The sequence below is a fragment of the Amblyomma americanum genome, chromosome 1 (assembly GCF_052857255.1).
Source record: "Amblyomma americanum isolate KBUSLIRL-KWMA chromosome 1, ASM5285725v1, whole genome shotgun sequence".
NCBI lineage: Eukaryota > Metazoa > Arthropoda > Arachnida > Ixodida > Ixodidae > Amblyomma > Amblyomma americanum.
Window position 1 is genome coordinate 507202265 of NC_135497.1, and position 14981 is coordinate 507217245.

The following is a 14981-nucleotide window of genomic DNA, read 5'->3' on the forward strand; positions in this document are numbered from 1 at the left end:
GTCGAATTTCGATGGAGGCGAAATTCTAGAGGCCCGTGTAGTGTGCGATGTCAGTGCACGTTAAAGAACCACAGGTGGTCGAAATTTCCGGAGCCCTTCACTACGGCGTCTCTGACAGCCTGAGTCGCTTTGGGTCGTTAAAGCCCCATACACCACACCACCACACCACAAAACACTCACTAGGGTTACAAAAAATAAACATGGGGTGAAAGAGAGGTGTCAAAGGACATAGCGAAAAATAAGGAAGTGGAGCAAATGATACTGCCAAGGTTCTATACCGATGTGTTCAGCAAGCGGAGTCACGATCATTAACAATAAAACAACAAGAGGTGGACAATAACATAACAGTACAACAGGCCAGTAGCTGTTGCCCTTGCTTCAAAACCTTATCAGCTCATTGTCGGAGATGTGAAAGTGAAGAGCAGTGCTCGCCGATGTTCAAAGGAAGAGCAGTTTTGGAAAAATTCCAAAATAAGCTGACACGCGGAATAGTGCACGCCGTCAAGATAACAATGCTCAATGGCGAATGCGTAAGCGCGCCCTTTGTTTCTTTCTCGAGGAAAGAGATTGCGTTGCTCTCTGGTGGTATCTAAAATAACAATCGTTTTATAGCGCGTTTTACATGCCTCTACTTTCCTTTCATTTTAAGCTTTTTTAGACTTGACCTGTCTTTCATCATTTTCTCGAAGTCGTGTCGCCCTTTTAATTGTTGGCTCTCACTTTTTGTGTGTTTAAAAATGCCCACTTGCATCGTTTTTTGGGGGGATTCCATCATCCACAACACTTTCTCATCCCTTCATGTCACGCTCGTTCTCATGTGTTCACCGCCTTTGAATTTTAGGCTTCCACAATTGTTGCTCATGCTTATTGTCTTAAAAAAAAGAGAAGTGAAAAATATTGTTGGGACATTCTAGCCGAGTTATCCACTGGCCTGTTGTACTGTTATGTTACTATCCAATTCTTTTTTTTTTCGTAATGATCGTGCCTTGGCTGCCTGACCATATCGGTATAGGATCTTGGCAGTATCATTTGTTCTACTTCTCGGCTTTCCCTTTTGCCTTTGACACCTCCCTTTCACCCCGCTCATATTTTTTCAAACCCGGTTGGGTATTTTCTTTCTGCGGAATAGAAGCAGTGGTTTGGCGATTTTCTGACTTAACGTTGAAGTTCAGCCCTTGTTGGTCTTTCTGTGCTCTGTCAACGGCACTGAAAATGATGCACTAGATATGCCTAAAAACTAGACTACAAAATTGTGCGGACTAATGAAAGAGTCCTTGCTGGTGATTAAAAAAAACATTAGAAAAATTGAGTCAAATATAAACACTCGGCAAACATTTCAGTCGAAATACCATTGACTGCCGTATACGGCTATCGATTCATCTAAACACTTGGCGGCATCAGAGATTCGCTTGGACGCAGTTGGCGGGAGTCCAGCGAAAAGACTGTTTTAAAGACACAAATATCTGCGTACAGCTGCTGGCCTTAGCGACGGAGGGCCGGCGTTCGTGCAGCCACGGTCGCACAACCCCCGTGACACACTCTTCCCTGCTTGGGATTTTTGCAGAGCGCATTAAAAGCAACAGATGCACTTTGAGGAAGCCAAAAGTGTCTGCTAGTCTACCTAAGCAGACTTGAAACAAGCTTTCGTAAAGTTCGTTCAAAAGTTGTCAGTCAGCGGTCGTGAGGGTCCGAACAGAAGAAATTACACGCATCAGTGAGTGGTACAAAGTCGGGAACCGATTTCACTACTGCTACCTGAGGCTTCATTCAAGACGAAGGAGACGATGTTGGAACAAAAACGATGACAGCATTGGACAAATAAAGCGTGCATGGGATCGACGCGTCAAGCAATCATTGCTCAATGCGGCGTTTATGATTGTTTATATTTGAGGAAACGAGACCAGCTGCGACTTTTTCCTTTCAGGTTAGGTCTGTGGAAAGTGGTACTTAGTGTTTGAGTAGAAGTGTCACCTGTTTTATTTTTGGCCGACTCTGCTAGTGCAGAAGAAGGAATGATTGAAAATGTTTGCCAAATTATGACCCATCGTGAAGAAATGTCCCATTTGACGCAAAGGGCTCCTCTTATGCCTTGCGCTTCCTTCTTGAGCATGAAGGAGCTTCCGTGAAAGGAGAAAAACTACAAAATGTTGGCGTTTCATTCAAAGCTGTGCACGCATCTCAGCTCGGAAATTTTCCTGCCTATGCAGCTTTCATGAAGTTCACAGGTTAATTAATGTCAATGTAGCCGTGGGTCAACCAAGAAAAAATACGCCAACTTGCGGAGAACGATTATTCTATTCTGAATATTAAAATGGAGCCGCACTCACGCAATGCAGCACTTGTGTTCACTGACATGTTTGGCACGTGACCTGAATCGCGTTGCTAAAATTACAATGTATTTGTTTTTTTTTTGCTTCTACTACAGACTGCGCTTTTGCTTACACATGCAAGAGTGCCCGTATTCTTACCTATCGCATTCCGTAAAATGTTTCAGCATCGTAGGTCAGATGCTCGATGGTAGCGTCAGCTGGACGCATATGGTACCGCGGCTATCAGTCAGTTGGCTTTTTGCAGCTTGCATTATTTCTCAACACATATTGAAAGATTCGAAATAAATGTGTTAGTAAATATATGAAAGCAATTTCCGCACTCTAGCGAACAATGCAAAATAGAGCGGCAGGGCCCCAGTCCACCCTTATAGGTGTGCCCGGATTGCACTTCCTAGTGCTGTCATGCAGTATAGACATAATTTAAACGGATATTGCAAATAACAGCATAAATCAACGTGATAAGCTCGTTGTTCACTCCAGTTTTCAGCATCTGTCCATAATCATCAGGTATTCAGTCTCCGCGCGCCTCTTAGAGCGAGGCTTGCAGCGCTTCGGACATTAACGTGCCTTATAAAGGCAGGTCTATATCCGAATTGTATACTATGCCCTGTGAGGTGCCCTGTAGAGAAAGGGATTAATACCGATTTCAGCGAATTCGAGCTCTCCAATGTACACTGAGGTTAGGCTCAGGGCCGGAAAGTTCAGCACTGTCAGACGCCGCACTAAGAGCATATAATCGTTTGCGGCGCATCTCGACACGCAGTATAAGAGGCACTGTGTAATGGTGACTGGACGCTTTCGCTGTCAAGTGTTACCTGAGGTACTAATCACCCATCCTCGTGGAACTTCAAAAGTGGTTGTCTTTGACGATTAAGGTGGCAGTCTGGGTTAGTTGGTGCGACACAGCGAAGAGATGCAAAGCGACAGCGACAGGACACAGGGAGAGACGTCAACGAGCGCTGCAGTAATTTCGTACCGCGAGGGGCGGAAAACGGGACAGCGACAACGGGCATGACTGCACAGGGTAAGACAACAAATAACAGCAGCAAAAACAGAAGCTAGACCTGGCCTAGGAAATGATGTGCTCGGCACATTTCAGCAGCTCTTATGGCATACTGAGGCGGTTTCGAATCTGCTAACCTCTTAGGGTTCTTTCGCTCGGTCTTGATCACGTCTGTGAAGTTATTTTTTTCGATGTTGGCTAAAACACTGGCGCAGTCACCAACTGACAGCGCGGTGTTCAAAACTACCGTGTGCCGCGGGTGCGCAGGAGCGAACAGCGGAGAAGGAAACCTCGTCCATGTCGGCCAACGTGACGTCACGTTAAGGAGCCGGGGATACTTCGAGGCACCGGAGAGAGCTTTCAGCGAGCGCTGTTTCTGCGCTGCGTGCCTTGGTCCCCTGTTGGTGCGTTGTGACATACAGAACATGGCAGCTGAATGAGTACCAGGCTCAACACAATGTAGTGCTCTGCGATCAGGTGCACGAACAACCACGGGCGCGGCTGTGTCGTCTTCTACTGTTTCCCGCAAGATCAAAACGTCGCAGCACAGAGAGTCGCTGCTGTGAAAAGAGTGAATTTCAATCCAACCAAAGCAAGCGTACTCTCATAGCAGCACTTTCATCAGAGCGGCTGCATGCAGAGCTTTCCCTAATGTGGTTTCTAGGGATTTCTGCAAAAGGCACGGCTGAACCACGACACGGTTTCTTCAATTTTCTCGCGTATGAGGTGCGTGTCACCACTGCCAAGAAGCGCCTCTGCTAAATGAGGAAACACGCTCACGGAGCTCCTGCAGAAGCTTCATAAAGACTGAGGCATGTGTCGCCCTCCTCAGCACAGGCGCGGCCAGACCTCCTGGGACGTGCTGAGCAAGGTTCGGTTCGACGCGCCCAAGCAAGCAAGCATCGAAGCTATTCACATGCGGCAACTCGTTTTTCCAACTGTTGCTGCCTCGTCACTATAATCGTAGCCCCGCGATTAAAATGAATAATTGCAGGGAACACTTAAGCTCCGCTTTCTTCGTATGACGCGATAGCGTGATGATCCCAATTATGCAGAGGGTCATTCTCTACTTTGCATTCATAAATCCCTGGGAGTTCCCATGCCCCTCCTGGCACAGTGGTGCAGCAGTTAAGCGATGCGCCACTGCAGGCCCTGCGATGGCAGGTGCTCCCAGCCGTGGGCCCTGTGCGACCCAGGTTGCTCAGTCCGAGCGACCGACCATTAATTTAACTGCCACCTGCCAGGGTGTGCTGTTTGCTCACTATCCGATGGGCCGGTTGTGATCACACAGCAAGGTCACGTGGCCTAGGTTGCCCACCTGCCTCGTAGGTTGCTCTCTGGGCTATACCTGCCTGTGTTATGCTCGCGATCTTTTGCTCACAACGCCGATAACGCCGACGCCGGATTTTCTGGGTAACGAGGCCTTTAACACTGCCGCGTTAAGACGTTCCATAGAGGTCTGTCTGATTTGCGATCCAAACTTCAGCCAACTTCAACAAGGTTGGAAAATATACTTCGAAACTTTACTGGGTTTCTTCGTCAAGGTGTGACTGCGGGCGAGTTGCAGCTTGGCGTTTAAACGTGCATATAGTTGACCGCCAGGTCACAGAACTTAAACTATGGATCTAGGAAGGGAGAAGAGTTTTGACGGAGCGATTAATATTTCCCGGCGTCTGCTGAACGCGCCATGCCTGGAGCAGCAGCCTTGTGCACGAATTTGGCTTCGTCTCCAGCACAGCAGTTCCGTCAGTCTATCCTGGGGTCACATGCCTCGCAGTGCTTGGCTACTGCGCTTCGCTCATTCTGACGTCACCTTTGCGCTGCTCCATACTTGCGGTGAGATACTTTGTTGCATTACGTACAACGACGGATAAGCAGAGCAGGGCATTTTGTACAGAGCCCCTTGGGACTTTTCTTAAGGATGACGGTCTTTCGGGCGACGCAGCAGGCGTCCGGTGGTGGTAATCGGCTTGAGTATTTGTTTGCACCCCTGCCTCTTTCAGAATACGAGCCGAGGTTGTGCTGGCGCCTTTTATGCATGAAATGCATACGCTCCTGTCACGCTGGCGCATGCTCGGGCTTGGTGTAGAATTGACTTGGTTGCGTCTTTTTCTACACTTCGATAATACTACTTACTTTTTCTGACGGTGTTACCTTTCCTCCAAACGAATGTGTTTCTGTTCTAGACAATATATTTGCTGCGGCGTTTTCTAGTAATGCTTCTCTTGTTCATCGCGTGTGCCATGTTTTTGATGCTCTTCCAATGATTACAGTTATATTGACGCGTCAGGCATCCAGTGCATCATACAAAATCATAAGTTTTCCTCTTCCTGCGGTCAGTAAGGCATGTTGCTAGGCTAGTTGGTTTAGCATTTTTGTTGTTTAGCGTTGTTGACAACATTGATTTGAAGTTTTTAATTAATACAAAGTATAATTGTTCCATAATTCTTACTAAATTGTTTGCACAGCCTCTTGCAACAGGTTGTATTCCCAATGATTGTAAAATCGTTAAGGTGATTCCACTGCATAAGTCCGGATATAAACATTCTCCTTGTAACTTTCGACCTATATCGCTCACTAGTATTCCAAGCAAGATCATGGAACACGTAATATACTGTCATATTATCTCCTTCTTAGAATCGAGCTCCTTTTTCAGCATTGCCCAGCATGGTTTCCGTAAGTCTTTTTCATGCGAAAGTTAGCTAATATGTTTCACACATGACCTTCATTGCATCCTTGATCACGGGTCTCATGCAGACTGCATATTTTTGGAGTTTTCGAAAGCGTTTGACACGGTTTCTCATGAGCTTCTCTTTCTTAAATTAAGCAATTTTAATATAGACCCTAATGTTCTTGCATGGCTACAATGTTTTCTTTCTGACCGTTCACAATTCGTAACAGCGAACAATATAAACTCACATTCTTTGCCTGTCTGTTCCGGCGTGCCTCAGGCGTCTGCTCTTGGGTCCCTCCTCTTTCTTATCTAAATAAATGACTTAACGGCTAACATTTCTTCTTCAATTAACCTTTTTGCTGATGATTGTGTCAGCGAAATTAAAGATGATAATGATGTCTCTTGTCTTCAATCCGAAATTAAGAAGGTGCTATATACTCGTGCTATATTTGGAACATGCAACTAAACCGGAACAAGTGTAAGCATGTACGCATTTCTCGTCTCTCTAATGCCCCTTCTACTCATCACATTAACAACGTGTCTCTCGAAACCGTTTCGTCTTATAAATATCTGGGTGTTTACGTTTCTTGTAACCTGTCTTGGAAAACTCACGTTGAATACATAATGATTAACGCCGATCGCTTGCCGTTTTATTCTTTCTAATTATCACCGTACAAGCAGTGTAACTGCCATGAAATCAAGTTTGTCCGTACCACTTCTTTCCCACAGCAGATCAATAGCTTCATTGTGTCTTTTTAATAAAATTTACCACAACAGCTTCCTCAAGGAAAAGTTACTTTCCAGACTATGTTACATATCAGCACGCATTAATCACCGTCATGAAGTTAGAATTCCATCCTGTCGCACAAAATGTTTTCATTCCTCATTCATACCCCGAACTTGTGTCAGCCGGAACCACATTCCGCACGACACCTCGGATATTTCTGATATTACATTTCGAAAAGTCATTAATGGTCCTCTCAGAGTATTTGTTTGTTTATTAGTGTATAAAGTTGTCTTTCACTTTTTCCACACTGTTCTAATGTATCCTCACTTGATTTCTACTATCATTGCCTTCCTGTGTTTGCAGTTATTATGTATTCATGGTTTATTTTTGTTTTCTCTCCTCCCTGTTGTTGCTGTTCATGCTGATTTTTTTAATGCATACCTCTCCCCTCTGTAATGCCTTCGGGCCCTGAGAGTACAATAAATAAATACATAAATAAATCACAGGCGGCGGCGCGCCTCACGTTGTGCCCGTGGCGCCGGCCGCATATTTCTGATAAAAAAGACAATTCGCGCTTGTTTTTGCCTAATTTGGGTTTGATATTCCAGTATGCAGCATAAAAAACTGTGGAAGACGCTGGCAGTCCGATTTTTGCAAATTGTGCTTCAGTGTCCCTTTAAGTCAACCGAGGTGCCGCAACCATTTTTTTATTTGACAGACCAGAAACAGGTGCACGCGGACAGCAGCGACGGTAGTAGTTCGCCCTGTACCAAGCCTGCCTAAGTGGGGTGCCAACTAAGGATATACCTAGAGAGTGACGCTGAAGAACTTGTTTTGTAATGCACAAGAAATACAGGAAACGGAAGAACAAAGTACGCCGTCCGATGGCTTGGTTGCTGCCGATTGCAGCGCTACTAAAAGCTATAGAGCGTTACGTACGAGTGTAAACATTTGAAAATAATCCTGCGATTTGTATTACGGAGTAGGGAAAAATATGCGTGTTTTTTTTTTCATTTGTTCTGCTCACCCGTATAAATAAGCTCAAGAAAACTCGTATGTTTCGTCCCTACTAAGCTTACCTGCCTACCACTGCCTTCTACTTGGCGGTGGCGCTAAGCAGGCTGGTAAGAGTCAACGAACTGTTACTTTGGTCATGCCAGGTTCGCGTAAGAAAATAGACATGACAAAAACTCACGCAACTTGTTTGCTAAAATAGATATCCGGGCTCTATGGCAGTTCGTGATCGATGAAAGAGCGCAGAAAAGACACGGACGACACTAGCGCTGGCGACGTCCTGTGCTGCGGCCACTACTGTTTCGTCCGTACCTTTTCCGGGCCGCTCCTTAGACCAACGTGGTCTGTAACTGGCATCCGGGGATACGCGGTAACGAACTACCTCAAAAGTCGTTAAGTGTTTAACGTTTCGAGCCTACGACGGCGGAGGCGCTGCTGAAAGGCCCATTATGATGCATTCCGCACGCAGCGACTGATCTGACGATTAGGTCGCTGTGACTGCGGCCTTTCGGCCCACGGCTGATACTTTTTTTTTTAAATGCAACGCTAATACGGCCTCCTTTAATATGGGCGACTCGAATTATGGACTAGTTCTTGGGACCAAAATTTTGAGTGCATTTACATTTCGTTAATATGGAAACTCACGTTGAGAAAAATGGACAAGGCGAAAATGAACAGAGCCCAATTGGGCCCATGTATTTTTGTCGCATTTATATGGAGAGCGATGACCACAAAGCCTGTCTCCCCAAACCAGATTTCTTTTGCTGCATTTGAGTTCAGAACACCAGAGAAAGGCAGTGAGAAAGCGTAAACACCGGAGTGATTGCCTGTTTTTTTTTTTGTGGTTTCACGCTTTTCACTACGCAGCTGGCCCGTCGGCGCGCATCACCGTTAGTCGTATTACGTGAATGGCTGACGAAAACGCTTCCTGCAGCATATTGATTGCAGGTATACATTACTAGTGCGATGTGGAAAATCGCAGTGCGTGATGTCATTATGCCATGAGATGTCGACATGCGTCTCATGGCGTGATGACGTCACGTGGTTCATGAGATGTTATGACACGCCTTATAGACCGATAGATGCTCCAGACTGAGTGCACCATTATTTCAAATATTAGGGCTACCACGATAATTCGCCTGGAGCGCGGAAGGATCCAGTTCATGCCAATCAGTATGCACAGAAGCACACACTGATCATAAAGTTCTTTCCATACTTTTTCTTCACGATTCACTGTCACGGATGAATCACTTTATGGACGGTTCTGATGGAGAACCAAAGCTGCCATATTGACAAGGCAGCACTGTGGTTGGGTGCTCGCGCTTCACCCTTAGAATACCGCGGTTCTGCATTCTATTAACGAGGCCAGTGAAGGAGGGTCGCTGTTGTTACAATAAATACGAGGAGCACTAGTTTAGCTGCTACCTCACGGCCAAAATTAGAAGCTTAAAAAACATCCCACTGTACTTTTCCGTTTAGCTTCAAAAAAGTTCAGGCGCAATTTTAGTTGTGGAGAGGCGGGTGGATGAATGCGCAAATCAAGTAACCATGCAGAAGCTTACGTTTGAAGGACCACTTCTCAAGCTTGCGCAGCCCGAACACAATCTTGAGCAGCGACTGCGCACAGCGAATGTCGATGCCTACGTCGCCAATCTCCAGAAGGTACGGCAGAGCCTGGCGAAGCAGGTTGTCCACCTGTCCTCGTAGGCCCTTGTCGTACGTCTGCCACAACTCCAACACGCTGGCCTCGTCGTGGGGACAGGGTTGCCAGCTCCACTGCCATCGTCACCAGAAGGCACCAGAAACCGCTGGGCGAAGCTGCGGTTCTCCGACTGCGACGCATCTTCCTCGAGTACAGGCCGAATGTCGATGGCTCGGGCGCAGTGGGCCCAGAGCGTCACAGTCAGCGCCGCCGGCACCACAAGGGCCGCCAACGCACCTCGGCAGATGGGTCGACCTCAGCATGTCGGGGTCCTACTCTGAGCGCAGGCTCCTCGTATTTGACGGCACACAGATGAGCGTCCAAGTGAGAAGGCTACAGAACCGAAGGCGTGCCTCCTTGCCTTGAACCTGCTGGACACGCACCCCAAACGTGCCCTTCGACGATAGGTCGGCTGTCGGCAGACAAGCTCGTCGTGTCAACAATGGCCCACCGGGCACACATGAATGCGCATCCAGTCAACCTGCTTGCACTGTAGATGCACTTGGGGCACGCGCGAGGGTGGAATACCTTTTTCCAGCGAAGCGCGAGAAATGGCTCAATCAGGCCACTCCACGGGCAGCGGCGGCTATTGCACAGTCCGGGATCGGCGGGAGGCGCGCCTCGTGTGGCGGCCTGTGAAGGCCGGTTTCTGCCGAGGAGGCGCCCCCCTCCTTTCGAGGGGAACCGCCGAGGAACCGCTCTTTGTCTCTATGATTTCCTGGACTTGGCGCCATTTCGCTCCCTCCCCCTCTGGAGGACGAGAAGGCAGCAAAGCCGGCGACCACGACCGCGGGGGGAGGCCGTTGTCAGCCGCCGGGCCCCAAGCTCTGCGAAGGCAGTTTCAGGGGAATCCGCGGGGGTTTCCTCGTCACGTGAACGCCGTCTTAAGGGCACGTACCACTTTCGCGTTCACGCTGAGTCGCCGGGCGCCGCGGTGCGCCGTGTGTCGCCGCCGGTTGTTGTCTCCGGGCGCGCCGCTTCTGCAACCTTCCTCCGGCGCCTGCGTGCTTGCAGCGCAGCCACTGTCCTGCACCGCTGTCTCTTCTGCCACGTCGCTCTGCCAGCGCTTGCAGTTGGACCCTATATAGGGCCCAGTGTGCACACGGACGTGTTTTGTGAACCTTTGTGGCTCTGTCTACGTTTCGGCTTGGTGGTTGCTTTGGGCAGCTAGCGCAGCGCTATGTGTCCTTTGTGCGGCTTGGGATAGTTAACCGATTTGATTGATTCTCATATCTGTAGTAATATTGTCTGTCGGAGAAAGCGTCGTCTTTGATTTGCAGCTGAGGCATGCAAATTAGTATTCTTTTAGCAGCGGTAACTTATGCACTGTTGCAGATATGAATGCTTGTTTACGGAAGCCTGACAGAAGCGATGCATCAAATTATTTGGACATTCGGTATTTCAGTATCTGATCCAACGGAGAAGAGTTCTTTAAAGACAGTTTTGCCAACAGTGTACGCTTACGTCCTGTGTTCTGCTGCGGTGTATAGCCTCCTGATGTTTCACCAACTAGCCTACACATCTACCCTCTTAAGTTACGCTTACGTACGCGCACACTGTCAATCTTCCTACTCTGCTGCAGTAACTGCACGAAAATTGGCTCATCATTACTTTGCAATTTGTCACTTATCTAACAAAGAACCATATACGAAGTTAGAGTGCGAGAACACAGCGATAACTGTTTTTGACAGAAAAAATAAAACTCAGGCAGCAAATTAAAAATTCGAAAAATTGACAGCAACGTTTCGGCACATGACGCAGTGCTTTCTTCAGGTCAACAGCCCCAAATGCTTTATGTTGCATCTGTCAGCGTCCTGATTGACATATACGATTCCTGCACGAAGAAAGTGCACGTCTCGAAAAGAAAAGTCGATCGTGAGTGGCTAATAACAGAAAAAGACAAGCTTTGTTCCAGATGGCCTCAATGTTGCAAAGAATGAAGTCTGTCGCGCAGAGTACCGCACAGAAAGCAATTAAGTAACCGCCTTTGTCCCTGGGCAGTTTCGTCACGAAAAGTATGATTTCGCTCGGTCCAATCCATTCTGTTGTGAATGAGATGCATGGTAACTAGTGAAAGACGGTGCGACTAACAGGGACAGAAAAGACATAAAAATGAGAGGACCAGAGCGCATCAAGCCTGGCTTTTTATACGAAAACCGAGCGGCATTAGTGATGTATTGAAACTACACACATATGTCGCCCCCTTTTGGAATCAGTGGTAATGCACTGCATCGGACTAGCGAACAAAGTACAGCAAGTAAGGCATGGGAACAATTCATTCGGCAATTATTTAACCTGGCCATCCAGGTTAAACAAATCGAATATATTGCTCCCCATGCCTTGCTCATGGCATTTTATTTGATGTAAAAGGTTGCTTCATATAATAACAGCAGGCAGTTGAAAAACACACATTGACACAATATTTAAATGCCTAAACAAACTTAATATGTGAATTGGTTACAAAAAATAGTTTTTTTATTTCACCAATTCCTTCACAAACGGGTAAATGTATTGACATGCTGTCATCGTCCTTCAGTTCGAACTAAGGAGTAATCTTCACTCCACCGCTTTCTGCTACCAAATATAAATACAGATTATGATCGTCACACTTTGGAATTGGCAGGCATTATACATATTGGAATAATCTCATTTCAGCCTAAAAAGTTATACCTAGACTTCATTGCTTCCACAGAAGCATAAAACAATTGGTTTTGAACAAAACGTAACACTTTACATTCTTTATAAAACTGCAATATGTTATGTATAACATAAAGATCAGATGTTTTGATGTTCGCGCGTTTGAATATTTGTTTAATTCCACACATATATAAAGCTTGCCTTGAATTATAATATTTTTTACAGAAGCAATGCCTTCTTAAATAAGACTGCCAGGTACTCCTCACTGTTCCATTGTTCAGAGACCCTTAAACAATTTTGTTGTGTCCCAGGAGTTATATATTCGCATATGTAAAGTCTTGCTTGCGGCAATAAACAGTTCAAGTGGGCTCTATATTTCCAGCGAGAGTAAATGAATTTGCTTCAAACAGTGTGTCTATCCTCGAACCCGGAAATTGCGGGTTGGACCCCGGTCGAGGCGGTTGCATTTCGATGGAGGCGAAATGCTAGAGGCCCGTGTACTGTGCGATGTCAATGCACGTTAAAGAACCACAGTTGGTGGAAATTATCCCGGAGCCTTTCACTATAGCGGCGTCCCTCATAGCCAGAGTCGCATTGGGACGTTAAACCCCCTCAAACCATAAGCCAATTTATTCGAAGAGATTGCTTTATGAAGTTTTCTTGTAAGGAACACAAGAGGCAAAAGGCGGCTACATAAATAGCATTAAGGCACATTTGTAGGTAACTTTAAATATAATCATATGCATTGCAAAAAATCAATACGTTCATATTAATTTCCTGCAAGTTTTATAACAATTCCAGAGGTTATAAATTCCAGAAAAGTAGAAATAAATTCCAGATATTTACTTGGAGCAGCCTTTCTGCACAAAATTACTGAATGATATCGAGACATTTATGCCAAATTTTCTGTAAAATATTCTCTTGCAATGACGTCCTGTTCTGTTTAAACACAATCGTGATGAAATTCCAGTGGTTGCGAGTCCGCCGTACTCATTCTTGTTTGGAAAAAATAGCGCACCTTAAGGCAAGGACTGGGGAAGATATAACGACACAGCGCGGTCTGCAAATAAAGAGACCAATCACAGCGCAGGTTCAAGGTCAAAATTGGACAAATTAATTATGTCGCTTCATTTCTAAGAAGACATGATTTGTTGCTTTGAGTTGCAGACAGCGCTGTATCGTTATATCTTCCTCAGTCCTTGTCTTAAGGTGCACTGTTTTTTCCAAATATGAACTACCAAGTAGCCCGTTCGACCACCCTTGCAAGTATTCATTCCTTAGTTTACTGGTGGTTTTTGTTATTTAGGTTATATGGTGAAGTACACTTTGCAGGCATACCGCTCAAAGAACCAGCAACGCAACTCACTCCATTTTGGGAATATCAACGCATACCCTTCACACACCCAATAATCACCGCAACCCTACAGTGGGAGGCACTGTTGCGCAACTCGGAAGCCACCGCTGAAGAGAGGACGGTCACCTGGGCTGCGGAGACCGCTGTGGCGCAAGGGCTTGCGGTCGTCTGATCACCAGCCGCTCAATAAAATCTATCAGAAATGAGTTGTTACATACCAGCCTATGGAACATTTAAAACTCAGCTACGCCGTTTGAAGTTGAATTAGTTCTCAAACGAGTAACATGATATAGCAGTTCCGCCGGAAAAGCAGTAGTTTTCGGAATGTCTCCCTCATCTGTAGCTGCATACTGAGTGATAGTTTTTCTGAAGGAAAAGCACGCGTTTGAGCGGTGCGCATGGGAGGCGACAACAGTAATTCCTATAATTATGAACTTACATCTGTCCTTCCTGCGTGTTCAAAGATATCGGAGCACGTTATCTAGAAAATTGAATAGTTCTTGATTAACATTATGAAAATCCAGCCGCACGGATTCCAGAAAGGGAAATCGGTTGAGTTTGCCTGCTTGAACATTAAACAGAATAATCTAGAACATTGAAAATAGATTTTACACTTCAGGCATATTCCTAGCTTTTCAAACGTCCTTTGACTCCATAAAACATAACATTCTTTTCCATAAACTGGAAAGCTATGGTGTCTGTGGCAGCGCTTAGTGAATACTAATCCGTTTGGAAAATACGGCGGGATATTTATAACGTATTTGAAGCATATTTTTTATTCGCGAATGCAATAAAAATATATCGGAAATAGGTTCCTGAAATTTTATGCTTGGAATTCGAAATGTATTCATAAAATTTTCCAAAAATACGTCACTTAAAGCATGCTTCGAGCACGTCTCAAATACGAAAAAAAATATGTATTCGGTTTTAGCATCTTGTCAGTATATTAAAAGTGTGCTTTCGCAAATATGAAATTCATTCGTCTGATGTATACTTCAATTTTAACGAACGGGCAGTCCTTTTAAACATATTTGATGCACTTTTTTAGCTGCCGCAGAACAATCTACACTGTAAAAAAAAATGCTCCGCAGTACAGAGAAACCCGCTGGTAATGCGTTGCCGGAGGGTTTTCCGCAACATGAGGTACGGACTAAATGTCAGAAACAGAGACTCCGTATGACGACTGTCACATTCTTGGTAACGGAAAGTTACGCCATGCTATGCACGAGACCGAAATCGTTTTTTCACAACGAATGCTTATGTTTTGTTCTTATTGAAGTTTCCGCAATGTGTATGCATACGTCCTCCGTTCACTCGGAAGTCATTTCATCTAGAGCGGAAATTATCTGTATTGTAATTATGTACTTTCTGTAGTACATGAACATGCGTCTTCGTATAGCTTCTGCCCGCAATGTTCACTGCAGATATAGCCGTCCAGGTGACGAAGAAATAAGTATTATGTACAAGGCTTTCCTTTACGCATATTATGTAGTGCATACGTACAAAGAATGCAGCTTAGAATGAAAGAGTGGTAAGTGTT

The 14981-nt window shown here is 45.6% G+C and overlaps 1 protein-coding gene across 1 annotated transcript in view; it reads right to left on the reverse strand.

Moving 5' to 3' along the window:
- LOC144116157 (nose resistant to fluoxetine protein 6-like) overlaps positions 1 to 10080 on the reverse strand; it is a 327068-nt gene extending 316988 nt beyond the window's left edge. Inside the window, exon 1 of the mRNA XM_077650865.1 lies at positions 9311 to 10080. The gene's annotated coding sequence lies outside the window, so the exon portion shown is untranslated. The remainder of the gene's footprint in view (positions 1 to 9310) is intronic.
- Positions 10081 to 14981: the final 4901 nt, after the last annotated feature.